This window comes from Callithrix jacchus, chromosome 18, assembly GCF_049354715.1.
Source record: "Callithrix jacchus isolate 240 chromosome 18, calJac240_pri, whole genome shotgun sequence".
Classification (NCBI taxonomy): Eukaryota; Metazoa; Chordata; class Mammalia; order Primates; family Cebidae; genus Callithrix; species Callithrix jacchus.
In genome coordinates, this window is record NC_133519.1 from 36,660,689 (window position 1) to 36,681,835 (window position 21,147).

Here is a 21,147-nt window from a genome sequence, read left to right on the forward strand (position 1 = left end):
GACCATCCTGGTCAACATGGTGAAACCCCGTCTCTACTAAAAATACAAAAAATTAGCTGGGCATGGTGGCGTGTGCCTGTAATCCCAGCTACTCAGGAGGCTGAGGCAGGGGAACTGCCTGAACCCAGGAGGCGGAGATTGCGGTGAGCCGAGATCGTGCCATTGCACTCCAGCCTGGATAACAAGAGCAAAACTCCGTCTCAAAAAAAAAAAAAAAAAGAAAGAAAAAAAGAAAGAAAGAAATGGAGAATTACAGGGCAGAGAAGGTACAAGATGAGCCTGGACCAGCTTTTTGTGCCAGAAAGCAAGGAAGTGCTTAACAAAGAAACGATGGAAGTGTGTCAAAATGATGGGGGACCCAGATTGAGGTTGTGCCCACTAGCCAAACCTGAGATGTTTGAGAATCCGCGCAAATGCAACAACAGTAATGGATGAAAACTTACTGAGCAAAAGAAGAACCTATGAGTCTATGGTGGTATAACTAAATACATGAATAAATACCTAGATAAATAGGGCCTAAGGAATAATTCCATTTTATAATTCCAACTTTACAAAGTAGAAGAAAGGATGAAGTCAACGAATTATGATTTGTGACCATTAGACTAATGATTCACTCAGCCAAGAATCACCAGTGAATACTAAAATCAGTGGGTGTGAGCTTTATAAGAACAGAATTTTTACATCACGTTAAAGTACCTCCCCACAAATATTAACTACAAAGGGGGGAAACATTAATTATTTTGCAGTGGAGAAACATGGTGGACATGACCTTATCCGAGTGGTCAGAGCTGCCCGTGCCCGGATTAAGACAAACCAATGCCATGGCTCCGCTGTGATGCACTGAGAAGGGCATAGCGGTGTTTCTGTGGCATTTCTGTCCTCGTTCCGTGAGGAGACACCAGATAATCCCCAGATAAGAAACATTCTACAGAACAACTGTATTTGCTCCTCAGAAATACCCAAATCATGAAGGACAAAGAAAGGCTGAGGAACCGTTTCAGGTGAAAGGAGGCTTAAAAAATCATGATAATAAATGCATCATCATGGACTGGACCCTAAAATGGAAAAACGTAAAAGGTAGTGTGAGATAATGGGCAAAATTTGAATATGGACCATGGGTTAAATTATAGCATTATATCCATGTTAAATTGGCTGATTCTGATCATTTTACTGAGAGGATATGGGAGAATGTCCTTGTTGTTGAGAAATATATACTAAGGTATTCACGGATAAAGGGACATAATGTGTGCAATCAAAGCAAGACAGCGAGAGGGGGCACGGGAGAGAATGGTTAAGCAAACGGCGCAAAGCATTACTAATTGATGCATTTGATGCATCTGGATAAAAGACCGATGGCTTTTTATTTTTATTTTTTTTTCACAGTCTCCTTCTGTTACCCAGGCTGGAAAGCAGTGGTGCAATCTTGGCTTACTGCCACCTCCACCTCTCGGGTTCAAGCAATTCTCCTGACTCAGCCTCCTGAGTATCTAGGATTACAGGCGCCTACCACCATGCCTAGCTAATTTTTGTATTTTTAGTAGGGATGGGATTTTGCCATGTTGGCCAGGCTGGTCTTGAATTCCTGACCTCAAGGAAGTGATCCACCTTCCTCGACCTCCCAAACCTATGGGCTTCTTCTTCTTTTTTTTTTTTTTTTTTTTTTTTGGCACTTTTTAATAGCTTTTCTGTTGTAAATGATGTACAAAAAAATCAAAGTATTATAAAGGAGAAAAATGTAAGTGTTATGGGCATTTTTTGTACTTTCTTATAACTTTTCTGTAGTTTGAAAGGATGTACAAAAAACACCATGATAAAAGAAAAATGTAACTGTTATGATGATGATTATTCTTACCCCATCTTGCTTGGCTTCGGAGAGAATTAAGTATCGGTTATATTACAGGGCCTTTCATTTGTGTACTATTTCAGAGTCTGCAACATGATTTGACATTCATCATCTCATCTAATTTTCACGATAGCCTTTTGAAGTCAACAAGGCAGGAACTTTATTGTCCCCATTTTATAGGAAACCCACGGTTAGACACCTTAAGTCCTTTTCTCAAAGCTATGAAACAAAAAAGGAGTAAGGTCAGGACTTGGACCCAGGCTACTAACTTTTAGTACGAAGCTCCCCCCATTACACTAAGATATGTCTGACCTCTGTAGCATGTGTGCTCCCTGCCCGTCAGGTGTTGAATACATGATTAGAGGGTGATAATGTTTGCATGCTCTGTACCTGCAGCTCTGTCACTGCACTTGGATTATATATACCCTTCTGTACTGCAGCCTTCTAGCAAAGGGTTAAAGATGTTGTGCTATTTGACATTTGCCTTGCGGTAGGTGGTCACACCAGTGTCAGTGCCCAGACGCGACTGTACACATAGTTCGGATCCCTTTTCCCTCACACATGCTGCTGTGATCTGAATATTTATATTTGCCCAAAACGTATATGTTGAAATCCTACCTCCCAAGGTGATGGTATTAGAAGGTACGGCCTTTGGGAGGTGATGAGGTCATCAGGGCTCCACTCTTATGAACGGAATTAGTGCCCTCGTAAAGGAAGACCTAGAGAGATGCCTTGCCCCTTCCGCTGTGTAAGGACTCAGTGAGAAGGTACCATCTACGAAGCAGGAAGATAGCCCGTAGCAGGCAATAAAAGTCCACCACTGAGGAGGGGTCATGGGCAAGTGAAAGATATTATGGGATGAACAGGAAACGAGGCAAAGGATCAGATGATAGGAAAGTCAAGAACAGACCACGGCGACCAGTCTAAGGTGCAGGTCTTGGAAGCGTTTCCGTGATTTTTCACTTAGAAGAGTCAAGATTAGAATTTCAGATCACCTTCTCTCCAGAGTAAACAGGCAGGGAATTCCCTGGGATGAGACTCTTAAAATCTATAACCAAGCTCCTCACATTTACCTCCAGGCCTATTGCAAGCCTTAATGTTTCTTGATACACCTTGATGGCCCTGCCGTTTCTATATCTTTTCTGTGCTGAGTCCTGAACCCTCTGATTATTTGTGTCCTTTGTTTCGCTCGGATCACACATCACCGTATTTGGAGTTGCTTGGGGCTTGCACACAACCACCACATACTCCTTAACCTGGACGTGAGGTTTCTGCTTTGCTGGAACTGTTCTCCAACTGGTCCCCACCCTGCTCTCTGTCTTTACTCTCCTCCATTTACCTAGGGCAGGCATTTTTAGCCTTTTAGGATATGACCAGAATGCAGGTATGCACATAGATACCATTTTACCTACAATTTCATCACTCATTTTTCTTAATCCTTTCTCTGCAAGTGCGAAGAACAGGTTTTTTTGTTGATTTGTTTTTAACCTTCTTTATGAAGCAGAGTCCAGATACCTGGCTTCAGGTGGCATCATGAGGCACTGTGTGCACTGTGCTCACCTTAGCGGCCAGCAGGCCTCTCTCTGCTGCTTCTCCCTGACCACGCTTAGTTTTTAAGAGACCCTGGCTTAGCTATAATCCTGTCACATCAGACTTCTATGAAAGCATGCTCACTTAAGAAAGCAGGCAGGGAAAAGGTGGGGACAGAAAGTGTGTCTCCTGACTCCGCTTCCACCTTCAGATTGTTTCTCCCCAGTCAATCCAGCCTCAAAACACCTGGGTAGTTTTCCTATGTGACATCTAACATGAGCGTTGACTGCTGAGTTATACGAATTGATCAAACAGACTTTAAAAATCACACTGTGAGCTTCTAAAATGCTTTCTGCTTCATAGGGATGTTTGGAGATGGATTACTCCACATCTGGGATGAACTTTGAGCTTCTTGGGAGAAATTATTAGCCAACACTCTTTTGTAAATCTTTTCCAAAACTGCCAGGTGGCCAAAACTGTATTCATCTGCAAAGTTGACCTTAGCCTTCCCCATGTTTACCAGCAGCACATCTTCATCACCAGGTTGTCTTTCCTCCAGCTTCCCCTCACTTCTTGAAGATGAATGAGGACTCAGTGGTTCCGAGTCCATGTCTAGGCCATGTTCCATTACAACTGCTTGAGATTCTATTCAAGATGCAAGTCAGGGTTAAATAATAAAAAATGTAGATACGAAGAAATGCACCCCCACCACACAGTTCTCCCTGAGGAGACGTACAACATGGTTTGGGAGTGTGACTTATGTGTGCCAAATCGAATTCTGAATGTCAGCATTTCTGAAAGTGAATTCCTTGGCATTTCAGTTTCCCCAAAATCTGACAGGTGTTACATGGGAGAGAAAACTCACCCATTCATGCTTGGTGGGATGAATCAGCCAATGATTAGCCATCCACGGTCAAGTACTTTTAGGACACGCTGACACACACTAGAAACTCAGTAAACGTTTGTTTAATGAATGCATGACCAAAACCCTGGGTTAAACAAAGTTGAATGGGGTTCCTTGTAGCATGGTGGGTTAGATTTTCCAGAAAAGATTTTGAGGTGAGGAATTATGGGCAAGGAATTCATGAAAAAAAAGTGCTCCCAACAGCAGCCAGTGAAGTAGGAAATAGGATAGGGAAGGGAGAAGTGAAGACAGAGTGCCATTTCAGGTGAAGCCTCAGGTGCAGGCAGCTCTGGGGCTTGAAGTATTTCGCAAAGTTTGTCCTACTTCAAGGCAAAGGGCTGGGCTTCCCATCATCTGCCCGTCATTGTCCTCATTGACCATGAGCCTCTAGGGGACTGCGAATTCTCAGGTATGAGGATGTATTATCTGTGAATTCTTAGGCTTTCTGTGCCTCCACCAATACTCTGAAGGAAGTTGTGAAGGATGCGAAAGCTTGGGATGAGCACAAGGAAGTGTAAATGATCCCAAGGATCTGGACAGAGCATTGATAACTTCCTCTGCATGCAGCTTCTCAAGGCCTTTACCATGTAAGTTGTGAATGGACAAGAGAAAAAGTGAACACTTAGTGTGTTCCAAATTTATTTCACCACCGAGTACACTTTTCCCCTCAATCCTTCTCAGACTGTTTTCTTCTTTTTTTCTTGGGCGTGTGTGTAAAACATTCTTTGGTAAATGCTGCATATATTTCCCTCTTTTCTGAAAATTTAATTTGAAAACATACATTAAAATTGTGCCAGTAGGCATGAGTTGGTAATTCCCCGCTTTCCAGCACGTGTCAGGCTATTGGGCTGTATGTGGCTGATTTTATGTAATGCTTTTGAGAGCTGAAGATATTTAATGTCACCTAGGGAAATGAGGATGTGATGGTCTTTTGAGATTTAAATGGCATTTTGGTCTTGGGTTTCAGAAACCTAGAAAGCATGTCTACCAACAAAATAGGTGAATATAAAATTTTTAAACCTACAAACAATGATAAGACACTAGATAAAAGGACAATATCAAGCTATCTTCTCTGTAAATACTCTGCTGAGTAACAGCTAGTAATTCTCTATCTTTGTAACATTTCTGGCAGATATTAACCCAAGGTCAAAGCCTGATTTTGTCCACTTTCTCCAGACAGCTGAGAATTAGTAAAGAATGTTTCAGGCTGGGCATGACAGCTCACACCTGTAATTCCAGCCAAGGTGGGTGGATCACCTGAGATTCAGTGTTTGCGACCAGCCTGGCCAATGTGGTGAAACCCCTCTGCTACTAAAAATACAAATATTAATGGGGGCATGGCAGTGCATGCCTGTAATCCCAGCTACTCAAGAGGCTGAGGCAGGAGAATCGCTTGAGCCTGGGAGTCACTTGAGTACCTAGGTAGTTTGATTGCAGTGAGCCAAGAGCATGCCATTGCATTTCAGTGTGGCGATAGAGCAAGACTCTGTCTCAAAAAAAAAAAAAAAAAAAAAGAACGTTCCAAATTTAATAAATGCATCTCAGACACAGGGAGAAAGAGTAGGAAGTGAGAGAGGAGAGAAGAAAGAACACCTACCATTTCTGTCCATGAGATCAGCCTGCCAATCACTGGAAGGGCAGGCTCATTTATACCCTGTCCTGAAGAGTTTGCAGAAACGGCTCTTCCAGATGTAGGGAACTGTAAGTTTGTATTTTTTTTAACCCAAAAAATTTCCAAATTCTGGAGAGAAGAAAAAATGTCTTAGTGCCCCAAGAGCCAAATGGTAGAGGCAATAGTTGAGTCCTATACAACATCATTCTTCAAGTGTGAAACTGACAGCTTGTTTTCTCACATTTAGATTTGCAAAATGACAGCAATGCCAGAGCCAAACTATCGTCCTGGTTAACTTTCCGATTACAAGAGCTTTGTGAGAAGATTATGCAAAAACTCCAACAATGAAATATAAATGTTCACACTGGCTTTCCAGAATGCTCACCAGAAGAGATGATAATTTTGAAATCTTTTTGTAAAACGTGCTTTAGGTATAGTTCCTATCCTGGAAGCAGACATTTTTATTTTATCTTATTTTAAGCAAAAGCCTGCTGCCTTAGTTAGAGGGATACCACACTGAATGCTTGTAGAGTTTAAATTTCCCATGCATATTTCATGGTAGCACAGCCCAGCAGCCATGTCAGCAAGAGCTTCGGGGAAAAGGAGCAAACAAAGTCGCAGGGCAAGGATGGATAACTTCATCCGTGGGCCACAGGACTCTAGCCTTTAGCTCGCATGTTTGCATTTGGTACACATGCAAGCTTTCTACGTGCTCATCAATTTCGCATTGGGCTGAGACCCAACATAGCCAAGAAGGAAAGCTTCCCCAAATCATGGACAATTTCTCGAGTCAGAGTGGGAGAGTTTACAGGTCATATAGTGTTTGCTTTCTGTGCACTTCTATTACCACTAGATTAGCTCTGGATGCTACAAGTATGTTAGGGGGTCCTTGCACGCTGACATCCTTTTAGTTCTGTTTTCTGGGGTGTGAGAGTGCCCTCTGGTGGGCATCTGGTTGGAAAGTAGCGCTGAGGAGGCTCCCCGCTCTGCGATGGTGAACAGTACATACCGTGGTGCACATGGAGCCTCCATAAAGAGCAGGGGCCAATGTGAACTGAGAGCCAATGCCTTCATTCCTCCTCTACTCCAGCAACCTCCCCACGGTCACGTCAGAGACCATGTACTGTCTAAATCAGTGCTGCCCAACAGAACTTTCTACAATGAGGTACATGTTCCACATCTGAGCTGCCCAGTATGTTGGTCACTAGCTACTGAGCATTTGAAATGTGGCCAGTGAGACTGAGGAAGTGAATTAACACTTTCACCTTTACATTAACATTTTTAGTGAAGTGAAATCCAAAAACCAAAATTAACAAATTTAAGTTGTACAGTTTAGTGGCATTTAATACATTCATATTGCCGAGCAACCAGCGTCTCTATCAAGTTCCAAAAGATGTTCATTACCCCCAGAGAAACCCTGTACCCATTAAGCAGTCACTTCTCATTTCCACCATTTACTCAGTCCCTGGCAACCACCAATCTGCTTTCTGTCTCTATGGATTATCTATTCCAGATAATTGATATAAATAAAATCATACAATATGTCAGCTTGTGAGTCTGACTTTTTTAACTTACCATAATGTGTTTGAGGTTCATCCACATTGTACCATTTATTCACACTTTATTCCTTTTTGTGGCAGAGTAATATTTCATTTTATGGATATACCACATTTTGCTTATCCATTCAACTGTTGATGGACATTTGGATTGTTCTAACTTTTGGCTATGCTGAATAGCACTGCTGTGGACATTTGTGTACCAAGGTCTGTTTGAGTACCTATTTTCAATTCTTTTGAATACATACCTAGGAATGGAATTGCTACATCATACAGGAATTCTTTATTTAATATTTTTGGAGAACAACCAAACTGTCAATTTTAATTTTTTTTTTTTTCGGGACAGAGTTTCGCTCTTGTTACCCAGGCTGGACTGCAATGGCGCAATCTCGGCTCACTGCAACCTCTGCCTCCTGGGTTCAGGCAATTCTGTGCCTCAGCCTCCTGAGTAGCTGGGATTACAGGCACTCGCCACCATGCCCAGCTAATTTTTTGTATTTTTAGTAGTGTCGGGTTTCACCATGTTGACCAGGATGGTCTCAATCTCTTGACCTCATGATCCACCTGCCTCGGCCTCCCAAAGTGCTGGGATTACAGGCGTGAGCCACCGCGCCCGGCCCTTTTATATAATGTTAAGTAGTTTAATCCCAACTGTGCAAAAAGACCTAATGATTTCAGAGCACCTTGATTCTTTCTGAGCACTAGAGCAGGGTTCCTAAGAACTGCAAAGGCAACATTTAAAAAACATATTCTTACAGGGAAAACATAGGTAGCCATAATCTTAACATTTTTCCGTGGAAAGTAAGAATTGAAAATGGCTTTAGAGGACAATGATCCCAGCCCTAATATTCATAGCTGAAGAAACTGAGGCTGAGAGAAGTGAGATTTTCTTCCTAAGTATTTGATGGGCGCACCACTCAGGGCAAGGGCTGGGAGGGGTTGGAGGCAGCACATGGGCACTAGGTGACAGCAGAGAGCACGGGGCGGCGCGGGGAAGGAAAAAGGAGGATTGAGGAGGTGGCAGCAGTGAGACTACAACCTGCTTACTGTCTGCTGTGTTGGCCAGAGCGTGGGTACTTGGAGCTGCTGTCAACTTGCCTGGGTTAAAGTCTAGACTTCGTCACGTCCTGAGACAAATGCTATGGTCCTAGCTCCAGAGGTGACATGAATCCAGCCAATTTTCACTACCTTTCTCATTACCACCCTGGCCCAAGCATAGACCACTGCATGGCTTTCTATTCAAAACACCAACTCGCCCTCCCACCCCTACCAGCTGCTTCCACTATTGTCCATTTACAGCCTTCCCAGCAACTGACAGGTTCTCATTACACTTAAAATCCAAATCCTTACTGTGGCTTCCAAGACGCTATACATGTGTGCTCTGGCTACGTTTCCAGCTTCATCTCCTGTCATTCCTTCTCCTGTTCTTCTCTCCAGTAACAGTGGTTGTCTTGGTCTTCCTCACATGAGCCAAGCACATTTTGCATTTGTCCCTCCTGTCTTTCATGCAAGTCTCTGCTCAAATGTCATCATGTTGGGCCTTCTCTGAACATCTATATTAAATAAAAGCCCTTTCACCACCATCCCCATTCTCTATCCTTGTCCCATTTATTATTATTTTACAAAGCTCTTCCTTACCTGGCGTTATGGTAGCATATTATGTAGAGAAAATGGTTTTACTCCCCACTGGAATGTGAGCTCCATGGGGCCAGGACTTTTTATCTCGTTTGTTCTCTGTTGTGCTTATAGAGACTTGCACATAGAGTGCAAAGAAAAGGAGGAAGAAGGGAAGGAAGGAGGGAAGGAAGGAAGGAGGGAAGGAGGAAGGAAGGAGGAAGGAAAGAGGGAAGGAGGAAGGAAGGAAGGAGGAAGGAAGGAGGGAAGGAAGAAAGGAGGGAAGGAGGAAGGAAGAAGGAAAGAAGGAAAGAAACAAAAAAAGGAAAGAGGAAGGAAAAAGAAAAGAAAGGAAGGAAAAAGGAAGAAGGAAGGAAGGAAAGAAGGAGGAGTGAAGGAAGATAAGAAATGAAGACTATATTGGCAAGTTAGCCAATCTCTCTTAAATCTTGTTTGTCTTACATGAAATATGGGACTAAGAACCATATCTGCCTCACAGAGGTGTTGGAGCTTGAAGTGGCTCCCCTCCATGTGCTTTCTATTAATGCAATTAGACGAGAGGGACCTATTGCCAACAATTTATCTGATCAGTATGGCTTATAGGAAATAGGGACTGGTCATCCTTAAACCAATACCCATTCCCACCTGAGTGGGCCATCATATTAATAAGTCTGGGGCTGACGCAGGTGTTTGGGAAGAGGCTTTATTTTCCAAGAATCAATATTCAGGGGAAAAATCCATGTTGCATTAAACATATCTGTATTGTTTTTAAGTGAGGCTTCGACACACTTAACTCTCAAGTTCTAATGATGGCTGTTTTACATTTCTCAGGATCCTATCAATGTCCTTTGGCATTTGGAGCCACCTTGACTCAATTGATTACCCAGGGGTTCATAAGTCCTCAATTGATAGGATGGTTGTGCATGAGAAAAATATAGCTTAACTTGGGGATACCTACAGTACCTCTGTAGGGGCTCTGTAGCTTGTGCCTGGGGCTGGTAATTATACTTAATAATAAGGTTGGTTCAGGGATTGTATCATCAAAAATGTGGTCTGGAGAGTTCAAAAATTCATCTTGTGGCTGCCTCCCTGATCTTCATTCCTGGACCCAGCTTTCTCAGGTTACTTTCCTTTTGACCAAAGAAAGTCATAATCACAGGGAAGGGACTTCAACCAAACATCTGCTGGAGAAACAAGTGGAGCTATTCACCTGTATAATCAAAGAGGCTCCTAAATTACACAGGGCACAGCAATGACCTGGAATCCAACCACGGGAGGAGCCACACTGGAGGTCCTCCTTGTAACGAGACGAAACTGACTGACAGGGAAAATTGCTTGTAGTGGGTGCCACATAACCCCCAAGCCCACTCAATTCAGATTCCCAGGCCAGCACAGATCCTCTTAGGTGGAATTCCACCCAGAGCAGGGGGAGGAGCTGGTGGTAAGAAATGGAAGAATGATGCTTAATGGAATAGGAGGAAGCAGAGAGAAACAGGAGGGAGGAAGGAAGGAAAGAAAGGAAGAAAAGAAGAAAGATATGAAAAAGAAAGGAAGATGATCTTGGCAAGTTTCTCTCTCTCCTTTTCTTTTTTGAGTTGGAGTCTCACTCTGTTGATAGGCTGGAGTGCAGTGGCATGATCTCAGCTCACCTCAACCTCCACCTTCAGGGTTCAAGTTTCATGCCTCAGCCTCCCGAGCAGCTGGGACTACAGGCATGCACCACAGCACCCAGCTAATTTTTGTATTTTGGTAGAGACAGAGTTTTGCCATGTTGGCCAGAATGTCTCAATCTGCTGACCTTGTGATTTGCTGCCTTAACCTCCCAAAGTGCTGGGATTTCAGGCGTGAGCCACCGCGCCCAGCCTGGACAATCTCTTAAGTCTCAGGGCAAAAGAAAGATATATGTCAAAAGAAAGTTGAAATCCATTTCTGAACTGTAATCACCCTTTGGATAGAGTTAATTGATCATCTAGAAGTTGAACAGTTTCTTTAATTATCCAAATAAATTGTTTATTGAACATTGAGATGCGAGTTGCTTTGAGAAAATGAGTCTTCCTCTTTTTCATTTCCAGAGTGATCCCAGGCTAGCTTTCATAGTAGATACATTTTCTTGTGGGACTCCTCTTTTAAAGGGCCACCTCTTTTGCCGTGTAAAAGCTGAGTCTCATGCTCTGGAGAAAGGGCAGCAAAGCTTCTGAGCTGACATACACACCTCTTACCTGTGGTCCTCTGGAGCCAGTGAGCCCTGCGTGTTCCCTGACCCAGGATTGATGGCAGTTATGAGATGGTGAAATCAGGCAGAGGCAGCATCCCGGCCTAGGAGGGTGGGGCAGCACAGAGGCAGGGATTTTCAGAACCCCTCAAGCCAGAGCGAGGACCAATCACCTCCTCTTTCTTTGACTAGGGGACAAAACTTGTTCCTGAGACAAGAACTAGGCGGACATTCAGCCGTACACGGTCTACTAGAAAAGATGAGGAAACTTTGCCATTTTCTGGAAGAACATATTTCTGCTGTTCCCTGAGGGCTGCAGTGTGGGACACTCCATATGTGCCAGTTCTAGAATTGCCATTTGCACATGACAGTGCTCTGCAGGGCTCTCTGTCACCTCTTCTGAATGTCCTTCCACCCTCCTACTGGCTTATAGCCTATACTTTCTCTCCCTCTTCTTTCTTCTCTCCTTTTCTCCTTGCCTTTCTTTTTCTTTCCCTCCTCCCATTCTCCCTCCCTTCTTTCCATATTCCTTAACTCACTTATGACGTGTGACGGTTGAGAAAAGAAAGAAGTAGGAGGCAGCCTTGTATGACTGCAGAGTGCAGCATGGAGCCTTCGTTGAGTCTGTCTACCCCTTTTCAAGCCCCTGAGGGTTCAGCTTTGTGAAGTTTTTCCTCAGTGCCTCCAAGGAGAGCCAACTGCTGCTTCCCCTGGCCTCCACTTTTCTTGTTCAAAATTTTATTCTTAACTTGTGTGGTTATCTGATTCTATGGGGATCTCTCTACTGGACAGTGAAAGCTTGAAGAGCAAGGACTAATCTCACTGATTTCTGAGCTCGCAGCTGATAGTTCTTGGTTCACAATACATGCTCTAAATAAGTGTGAACGGGATAAATGAATGAATAAAATGCTTGGTTGATTTCCTGCAATCTGGAGAACAACATCAACGTTCTTTAGGACAGCCCCAATGTGCTGCTCAGTCTGTTCTCAACTTGGCCTATGTGGTTTGAATACTCTGGATCATCCAGGATAAGCTATGTATTGTCTCCTTGATATCTACATTCCTACCTCCTTTTCTCTTTTTCTTTCTTTTTTTTTTTTGAGACGGAGTTTCGCTCTTGTTACCCAGGCTGGAGTGCAGTGGCATAATCTCAGCTCACCACAACCTCTGCCTCCTGGGTTCAGGCAATTCTCCTGCCTCAGCCTCGTGAGTAGCTGGGATTACAGGCACATGCCACCATGCCCAGCTAATTTTTTGTATCTTTAGTAGAGACGGAGTTTCACCATATTGACCAAGATGGTCTCGATCTCTTGACCTCATGATCCACCCGCCTCCGCCTCCCAAAGTGCTGGGATTACAGGCGTGAGCCATCGCGCCCGGCCCTCTCTTTTTCTTTTCTCTGCAATGCCCCCTTCTCCTGTCTAACGATATAATCCCTACTCACTTTTCACTGTGAGTTTCCATCTCAGTTTCCGTGGAGACTGTCCTGTCCTCTGCAACCCGACCTTCCAACTGCGACATAATCACACAACACTTAATTATTTGTGTCTTGTAGCATCTTTTCCAGTGGTTTTGAAATTGCTAGTCAGTGATCTATAACTTATTAAGACTGTGTTTCTTGTCTCTTCTTTTTTTGTTTTTTTTTTAAGCCGGGTCTGGCTGCTCAGGCTGGGGTGCAGTGGCATGATCTTGGCTCGTTGCAACCTCTGCCCTCCAGGCTCTAGCAATCCTCCCACCTCAGCCTCCCCAGTAGCTGGGAATACAGGTGCACGCCACCACACCTGGCTAATTTTGTTGTTTTTATTTTTTGTAGAGCCAGGGGTTTCACCATGTTGTCCAGGCTGGTCTCAAACTTCTGGGTTCAAGTGATCCTCCTGACTCTCCCTCCCAAAGTGATAGGATTACAGGCATGCCATGGTGCCTGGCTCTTCCTTTTCCCTTGTAAGGTTTCTGAAGACAGAGGTGATGTCCCGTAGCACCTCAAGCCCAGCATGTGACTGGGAACACTGGTGCTGTTCGGGGTGCTGTCTGCTGAATGAAGGAGTGAATGAGTGAATGAATACCAGTTCAGAGGAGGAAGACTGAAAGCAATCAAGTCTTCGGCAGTTTGAGAGCAGATTCGCCTCCTGTGCCTCAACTACCCTAGATATCTGAGGGAAACCACAGGGATATGTAGAGAACTGGAGGCAAGGTGAGAGAAGGTGAGGCAGTGCCACAGAGGAAGGCTTGAGGACCCACTGGCCTCCCTCTTCCATGGGTGCCTAGGCAGGCTCCAGTGGAAAATGGAGTTAGAATTATCTGTCTGTTGTTTTCTCCTACTTGTGCAATTGGCAAGGGTTCCACCTCTTTCCCGTTTTTTATCTTCGCCGTATCTCCTTGCCCTCGGTTTCGTGGATTACCATGCAGCAGTGTGTCTTCTAGAAATGCAGGGCCATTTTGCCTTTGTCCTAAAACTGCTTTCTAAAAGAGAGTAAGTCATTTCTCTGCCAAATCTTCATCAACTAGGTATTCACCAACTCTTGATGATACCTAAAAGGTAACTTTGCCTCTTTAAAAAAATACATATGCACCCTGCTTACTCCCTAAATGTCCTGTGGGAAAGATAACTCAATATAGGGATTTATTTGATACCACTGGGCTTTATTTGGTCCCGCTTTGCTGAGATTAGATTGTATTGAGTTGTTTAGCTGCTGTCTGTTACTACTCGTCTTTGTACCTGGCTCTCAGCACAGCCCCTGACTCCACTGTACTGCACTAAACCCCAGTGAACCTCCTTTCTAACAGCAGGGTTGAATGTAAGTCTGATATTTACCTTGAAGCCCCCCTCGAAGTGCGGGCCGGAGCAGCAGCATCAGAATCACGTGGAGATATGTTCGAAATGCACATTCGCTTAATCTGTCGTGGGGGTGGGGGAGGCAGCCATCTGTGGTTCCACAAGTCCTCCAGGTGTTTCTAATGCAGAATCAGGTTTAAGAATGGCTGATAGACTATCCTTAGCAGTTAAACTTGCCCAGTAATGAGTTGGTGTACACTAAGGGATCCAGGTTTTCTCAAGGTTCTGGTGCATTGTGTGGAAATATTCAGGGTGCGGAGTGGCAGCTGGAGCTTGTTTTCAGTCTCCGACAGTCTCCCAAGAAGAGAGAGAGCTGCCTGTCTGTCACCATACATGCCCTGGGTTTTTTCGCTGCCCCTGATTTGCACTTAGCTGCCCTGTCCCCAGAATCCAAGGGATAAGAGAAGTAATAAAGACGGTACTTCATGCAAGCAAGCCCTCCTCTGGCCCCCTGTGCTATGCATGGCATTCCCATAACCTGGCCAAGCCACCCAAGCCCCTGTTCTGCTGAGATTCACCTGCACCAGGTAGACAGTGAGGGATTGTTCCAAGCAAACACTGTGCAATCAATTGGAGATAACAGAGGCCCAGGGGTCAGGCGGGCTGCCCAGAGCATCTTTCATCTTTGACTTATATTGGTAGGGTGTAAAGTGTGGCATCAGCCTGGCCTGCCTCACGGTCAATGGCTGCCTTGTTCTGCCCTCCATTTATCTGCCATCTCTCTGATGTCACAGGTTTCATTTGGGTAGCTGACTTCAAAGGTGCTTTTCAAATTTTTTTAATTTTTCTATTTCAGGGATAATAGCCCAGCTTTTCAAAAGCATTTTGCTCTGCAATCAAATCAAATATTCTTAAACGGACGGGGCCAAGTCAACCCAGTCCAGGCAAAGAGACTCCCAAAAGATTGCCAAAAGCCTGGTGCCAGTTCTGACAGATGGACAAAGGTAAGCTGTGTTTACTGTCCTCCTCAACTGTGTTCTTCTCTCAAAGCCATCCTTGTGCTGAGATGTTAAAAACAAAACACCCCTCACCATGCCCTGGTTTCTGTGTAAACTGGCTCAATGAAGGTGTTTTCTACAGGGGTCTGCAATACACTACTCAGGGACAACTGGGCAATTGAGCCAGGTACAGCCAGGTACCTGGCTCACCGAGTTTTTCCGTGGTAGTTCCACGGAAAAGCCAAGCTGGCTCTGGCCTTCTTGTTTTACAGACTTGGGTTTTGTTTGAAGCCGTCTCTATAAATGGACCGTAGAACCTGCTACTCTGTGCTTCATTCCTTTCTTTGTTTTCTTCTATTAATGACAGCCCTGGGACCAAGAAGACCCAAATGCTCTTGGTGGCCCTGCTTGGCCAGCACACACTGTCCTCCCACCACCTGCCCACGGAGGGGATCCCCGTTGTTTTGCTTCCCCAGCACCCCTCCCTCATTCTGGGCACTCAGGTCGAACAATGTTCCCTGCAAATGCACATAGGCCAGGCTGCGTAAAAGCCAGGCACTTTAGCTAGCCGTGGTGTCACGTTTGGATACCAGTGTTTTATGTTTATACAGAGAGAGGATTTTCTAATATAGCCTATTGTGTGTGTGTGTGTGTGCATATATATATATATATATATATATATACACACATATATATATACGCACACACCCACACATATGCATATATACACGTATATATATCCATATACACACCTATATGGACAACCCCAGCCATTCTCCCGCTCCCAGACAGCTCTTCTATGTGGGGAAGGGAATGAATCCCCATCTGTGCCTTGACCATCAAAGATGGAGCTTTAGGGGTGGAGGAGGGCGGCCACGTGTTCTAACCACCTCAGAGCCTGGGCTTTCCAGGGACAGGCTTTGCGCAACTGCCTGGAGTCTTTTTTTCTTCTTCTTTTCCATGTGCATCCCCCCACCCCCTTCCAATCTCTGTCCCGAAGCTTATTGCAGGCAATGTTGAAACAGAACTGCATTTGAAAGAAAAAAAACCAAAAAACAAAAAATCCAAAAATCTAATGAGAAGAAAAAACCCATTATAGAGCATTCAATCTTGAATATTCATTCAATTATGAATGCTCCATTGTGGCTTGCCTGGACTGTATGGTGACCTGAGTTGACTTGCAGGCAGACTGAATGGCCAGATAGATACAAGCTTGGGATTTTACACTGATGGGACATATTTCCAGTGAGTAATAATACCTGATATTAATTGGCATGCGTTAGTTCCTAGACACTGAGCTGAATGGTTTACAAGCATTATCTCACTTAATTCTCATTCAGTTCTCACAATGTTACTCTGTGGCAGGTTATATCATTAACACATTTTATAAATGAGGAAATTAAAGCTCAGAGAGGCTGGGATTTAAACTCAGGTCTGTCTGCCTTCAGAGCCAAGGATCTTAGCCACGTGTTTTAGCTGCCCCTCAGCGTCCTGCAGGTGGCATCTGAATAAGGGGAAGTACAAAGAGAGAAAGAGGGTGACAGTGGTTTTTGGCCAGAGAATAGATTTCTCTGGACTTTAGGGAAAGTAATTCTGCAAGGGATAAAAGGAGTTACCACTTTTTGGATTTGAGGCCCACTCCTTTCCCTTCAAGGCTGGTCTTCCCTCTGGGGCTAAGGAGAGCCCTCCACTTTCCCTACAGGAAGTGGGGAGATTCCATTGCTATTCTAGGTAATGGGGAGTGGGCAATGATGGTTCAGTGTCATGTCTGAGGAGCTAGGACCGAACTCAACTCTGCAAGCTCTGTATTTTCAGAACTTGACTGTTGATAGTCCCCAAGAGCATAGGGCAGAGTTAGATATATCCGTTCTATTTTAGAGACACAGTTTCAAAAGACCCAGAAAAAGAGTTCACAGTAAAGGTAGGAAAAAACCCCACAGACTAAGACCAAGGGGGACTCATTTACACAGCAGTTCTCAAAAAAAAAAAAAAAAAAAAAAAAAAAAGTCTGATATAGAAGAAAAGAGGAAAAGAATATTCACAAAAGACTGAGGTTGCCTCCGGAAAATGTATCTGCAAGTTCAGACATCAGGGACATGGATTGAGATGAGTATAAACAAAGATGGACAGGCGCCATGCCGCTGACCTCTTTGAGGGTGGAGGGCCAGTCTGCAAGTAAACCAAAAGGTGTCAGATGACGACAGACAGGTTTTGAGAAAGAAAACAACAACAATAACAGTGAAAGGACAGTTCTGCTGTAGGTCGATATTGAAATGGTAGCAGGTCACAGAGAAAACCGAACTCTCCAATACTTGTTTGGCTTCTATGCTTATTTAAGGAGAAGGGCTGTTCAGCTGTAAAGGTGAACATCAATACTAATAGCAGAGAAGTTAAACCCTGGAGAAAGGGAGAGGCGACAAAAGAGAAACCAGGGGCTCTAAGTGCATGCAAGTCTCCTGGGTGGATCCATCTACTTGCAGGGTAGGAGAGAACTTGCATATGAGCTGGCTGGAAAGATCTTGAGTAATTTCAGAGGAATCCTGAGATCCATGGTCATTGAGAAGCTGGCTTGTGAGCACTTGGACTCAGATGCTGCATGAATGTATTAAGGGCAAGTGATGCCAAAATAGGCATCGCAGGCATTGAATGAAACATTTGACAAACTCATGGTTTGAAGCTGGGCCTGCTAATTAATATGGTGAATGAAAAAATTAGAATCCCAAAGGTATGAGAGGACTCAGCCAGTAAAGGAAACCTAACAAGATTAAAATACCATAAAATCACTAAGTGTTCAGTACAGAATAGGGGAAGGTGGTTTGATAAGCACACCCTTAAACAGACAAAAACCTAAGTCTTTCAGGCAATTGTAAATTCGATATGAACCTGAGATGCAATATTATTGCCCAAAGAGTTAGTTCAAATGTGATTTGCATGAATGAAAACATAATTTTTAGAACTACAGAAAAAAGAAACCAAAATATTTTAATGAATGCCTTCCTTCTGCAAAATATTTTCAAATATTTTGGTTTTTTTCCCATAACCTATAAGCCTCATTTTTTTTTTGCAGACGAATTAGAGTTCAATACACAGAAAGCTAATTAATTATCTCGAGATCATGTAGCCAGGAAGTGGAAGTGTCAGAGTTCATAGTCAGGTCAGTTAGATTCCAAAGCCCTGTTCTTTCCACTGCCCCACAATAAGGTCTCTGCAGAGCCATGTGGGGTTCCGTTAACACGCAGCACAGTGTGGGCCTGGTGGCAAGAGCTGTGCTCTAGCAGAGGTCCTGGGAATCTCGAGTATTTTTAGAGTCCGATTCCCTTGTATTACCTTCTAGAGTTAACTCAGGGTTCTAATGTCTTCTGGATGAGGGTGGGGACAAAAATATAGTTAAAACGATGAGAGGTCTGAAAACTGTCACGTAAGAAAACACTGACAACATTTAGCTAGCACTAAAGACTTACAAAGGATTTGAAATGCGTTTTCAAATAGTTGAATGTCTGCCATGGGGGAGAAGGAAGCAGATGTGTTTTGGTTACTCCAGAAGCAGATCTAGAGCCAGTGGGGGAAGTTGCAGGGACATTAGTTTCCACCCTGTATTACTTTCCATCACTGCTATAAAAATTACTCCAAATTTAGTGGCTTAGACAGCACAAATTTATTATTTGACAGTTCTGTAGGTCGGAAGTCCGATGCGGGTCTCACTGGACTAAACCGAAGGTGTAGAAAGACTGTGATGCTTCTAGTGGCTCTAGAAGGCCATTTTCCAGCCTTCTCCAGCATCTAGAGGCTGCCCACATTTCTTGGCTCACGGTTCCCTTCCCCCATCTACAAAGCTAGCAATGTTGCATCTGTCTACTCTGCTATAGCCATGTCTTCCTCTGACCCAGCTGGAAAGGCTCTCTACCTTCAAGGACTTATATTCTACTAGGCAACAGAATATAATTAACAGCAAACACAATAAATATGTAAATTATGCAATATGTTAGAAGGATATAAGAGCTAAGGGGGAAAAAAAAGAGCATAGCAAGGAGCATCAGAAATATCTGTGGGGTGTTGCAGTTTGAAATTTTAAGTAGACTAGCCCGGGTAAGCCTCACTGTGAAAGTGAGATTTGAACAAAACTTGCAGATGAGGGAGTTAGGCATGCAGATGTTTGGAGAATAGCATTTAAAACATAGGGAACAGGCAGCGCTAGGGTCTAGAGACAGGGACATTTCTAGTATGTTTAAAGAATAGTGTCTTACTGGCCGGGCACAGTGGCTCAAGCCTGTAATCCCAGCACTTTGGGAGGCCGAGGCGGGTGGATCACGAGGTCAATAGATCGAGACCATCCTGGTCAACATGGTAAAACCCCGTCTCTACTAAAAATACAAAAAATTAGCTGGGCATGGTGGCTCGTGCCTGTAATCCCAGCTACTTGGGAGGCTGAGGCAGTAGAATTGCCTGAACCCAGGAGGCAGAGGTTGCGGTGAGCTGAGATCGTGCCATTGCACTCCAGCCTGGGTAGCAAGAGCGAAACTCCGTCTCAAAAAAAAAACAAAACAAAACAAAACAATAATGTCTTGCTATTCTTTAAGTAGTGTCTTAGTGTAGCTAGAACAGAGATATATGGTTATGGTGGTAAAGGAATAAGGGGGGTAAATGAGGATACAAGAAGGGAGAAAGAGATGATGTAAGAAATTTGTAATATCCAAAGACTTAAAAAACTCTAAGGTATGGATTTTGTGGAGTAAGTTATGGAGGGCAAGGATCGGATAAAATTCATATCTGAATCTCCAGATTGCCTAGCAGAGATCTTCACAAAGTAATTGTTCAATAAACGTCAACTGAATGAATGCTTGTATTTTACGAAATTTGGTGAGTCTGTACCATTAATACAGAACCAATGTGCCTAAAACTTGGTCTAGATGATTCCTTCTCTGCTAACCATTACTTAATGGCAATTGAAAAGAGCAGATTACTTGGTTTGCCCACAAATTAAGTCACTTCTCACCATCCCTTAGTGTCTTCCTTTGCAACATCTGAATAAACTTCCCTAAATGGGTGCAGTGGAAAAACGTTAGGATGTGGAACAATTTAAGACCCAGATAAATTCTTCCTTTTTTCCCTGTAACAAACTACAAAAAAAAAATTCTGCTATTTAACTTCTTTCAGATTTCCCTGTGCCCTTTATTTCTCATTCATTCATTCATTATTTGTTTCACCTTAAATTCTAATCCTATCCTTTTCTTCTCCATCCCAGCATCTGTTCTGGGCTCCAAAGAGAGCTTTTTCATCTGAGAGCCTCAGCGAAAGACTGAACTCATGATCCCTTAGAAGCTTAAACATGCTTTGTAATCTCAAGTATTTAAAACCAGAAGAATTAGCCAACTGCTCAACATCTTCATTTCATCTTGAGTTCTCACCAGGCAGGCTTTTCTGATTTGAATCTAGACAGAGCAGGACTTATCTTCAAATCAGACCCAGCCTGAACTTGCTCTGAAGGTGACTAAGGTCCGCAGTCTAATAACTTCTAGAATCACCTATGGGACTTTTACAAACTACTGATACCAGGACCACACCCCAAGATCTACTGAATCAGAAATCTCTAGGTCTTGGGCCCAGATATCTATATTTTCTAAAGTCCACTGTTGATTCTGACGCAGACAGTCCCTAGATTTAGTTCAGGCTCCTTCCTTCTAATAAGATGGCACTTACACCATTTGAGGTATTTCCCTTATTTTTAAAGCTACCCCCAAAATAAATTGCTCAAACTGTCTCTGCAATGCATACAATTTTCTCATAAAAATAAATACCTGTGTTTTTAGTGCTTTAGAAAATCCTTTTTTGGGAGAGGTGAGAATGGCCATGTTCATCGCTCACTCATTTTCCTAATGTTTATTAACGTAAGCGGCTTCTTAGCTGTTGGAAACACAGTGATTCCTTAGACATTGTCTTGGCCCTCCTACTACTCTGCCTATAGTAGGAAACACAGAAAAATAAGCAATATGTGCTGGGAGGCACTATTAGGAATAGATCAATGATTTGGAATATTAGTAGGCAGATACCCAAATAAAGGCATCACAGAAGATACATGCACATGTATATCATATGTGTGAGGATAGG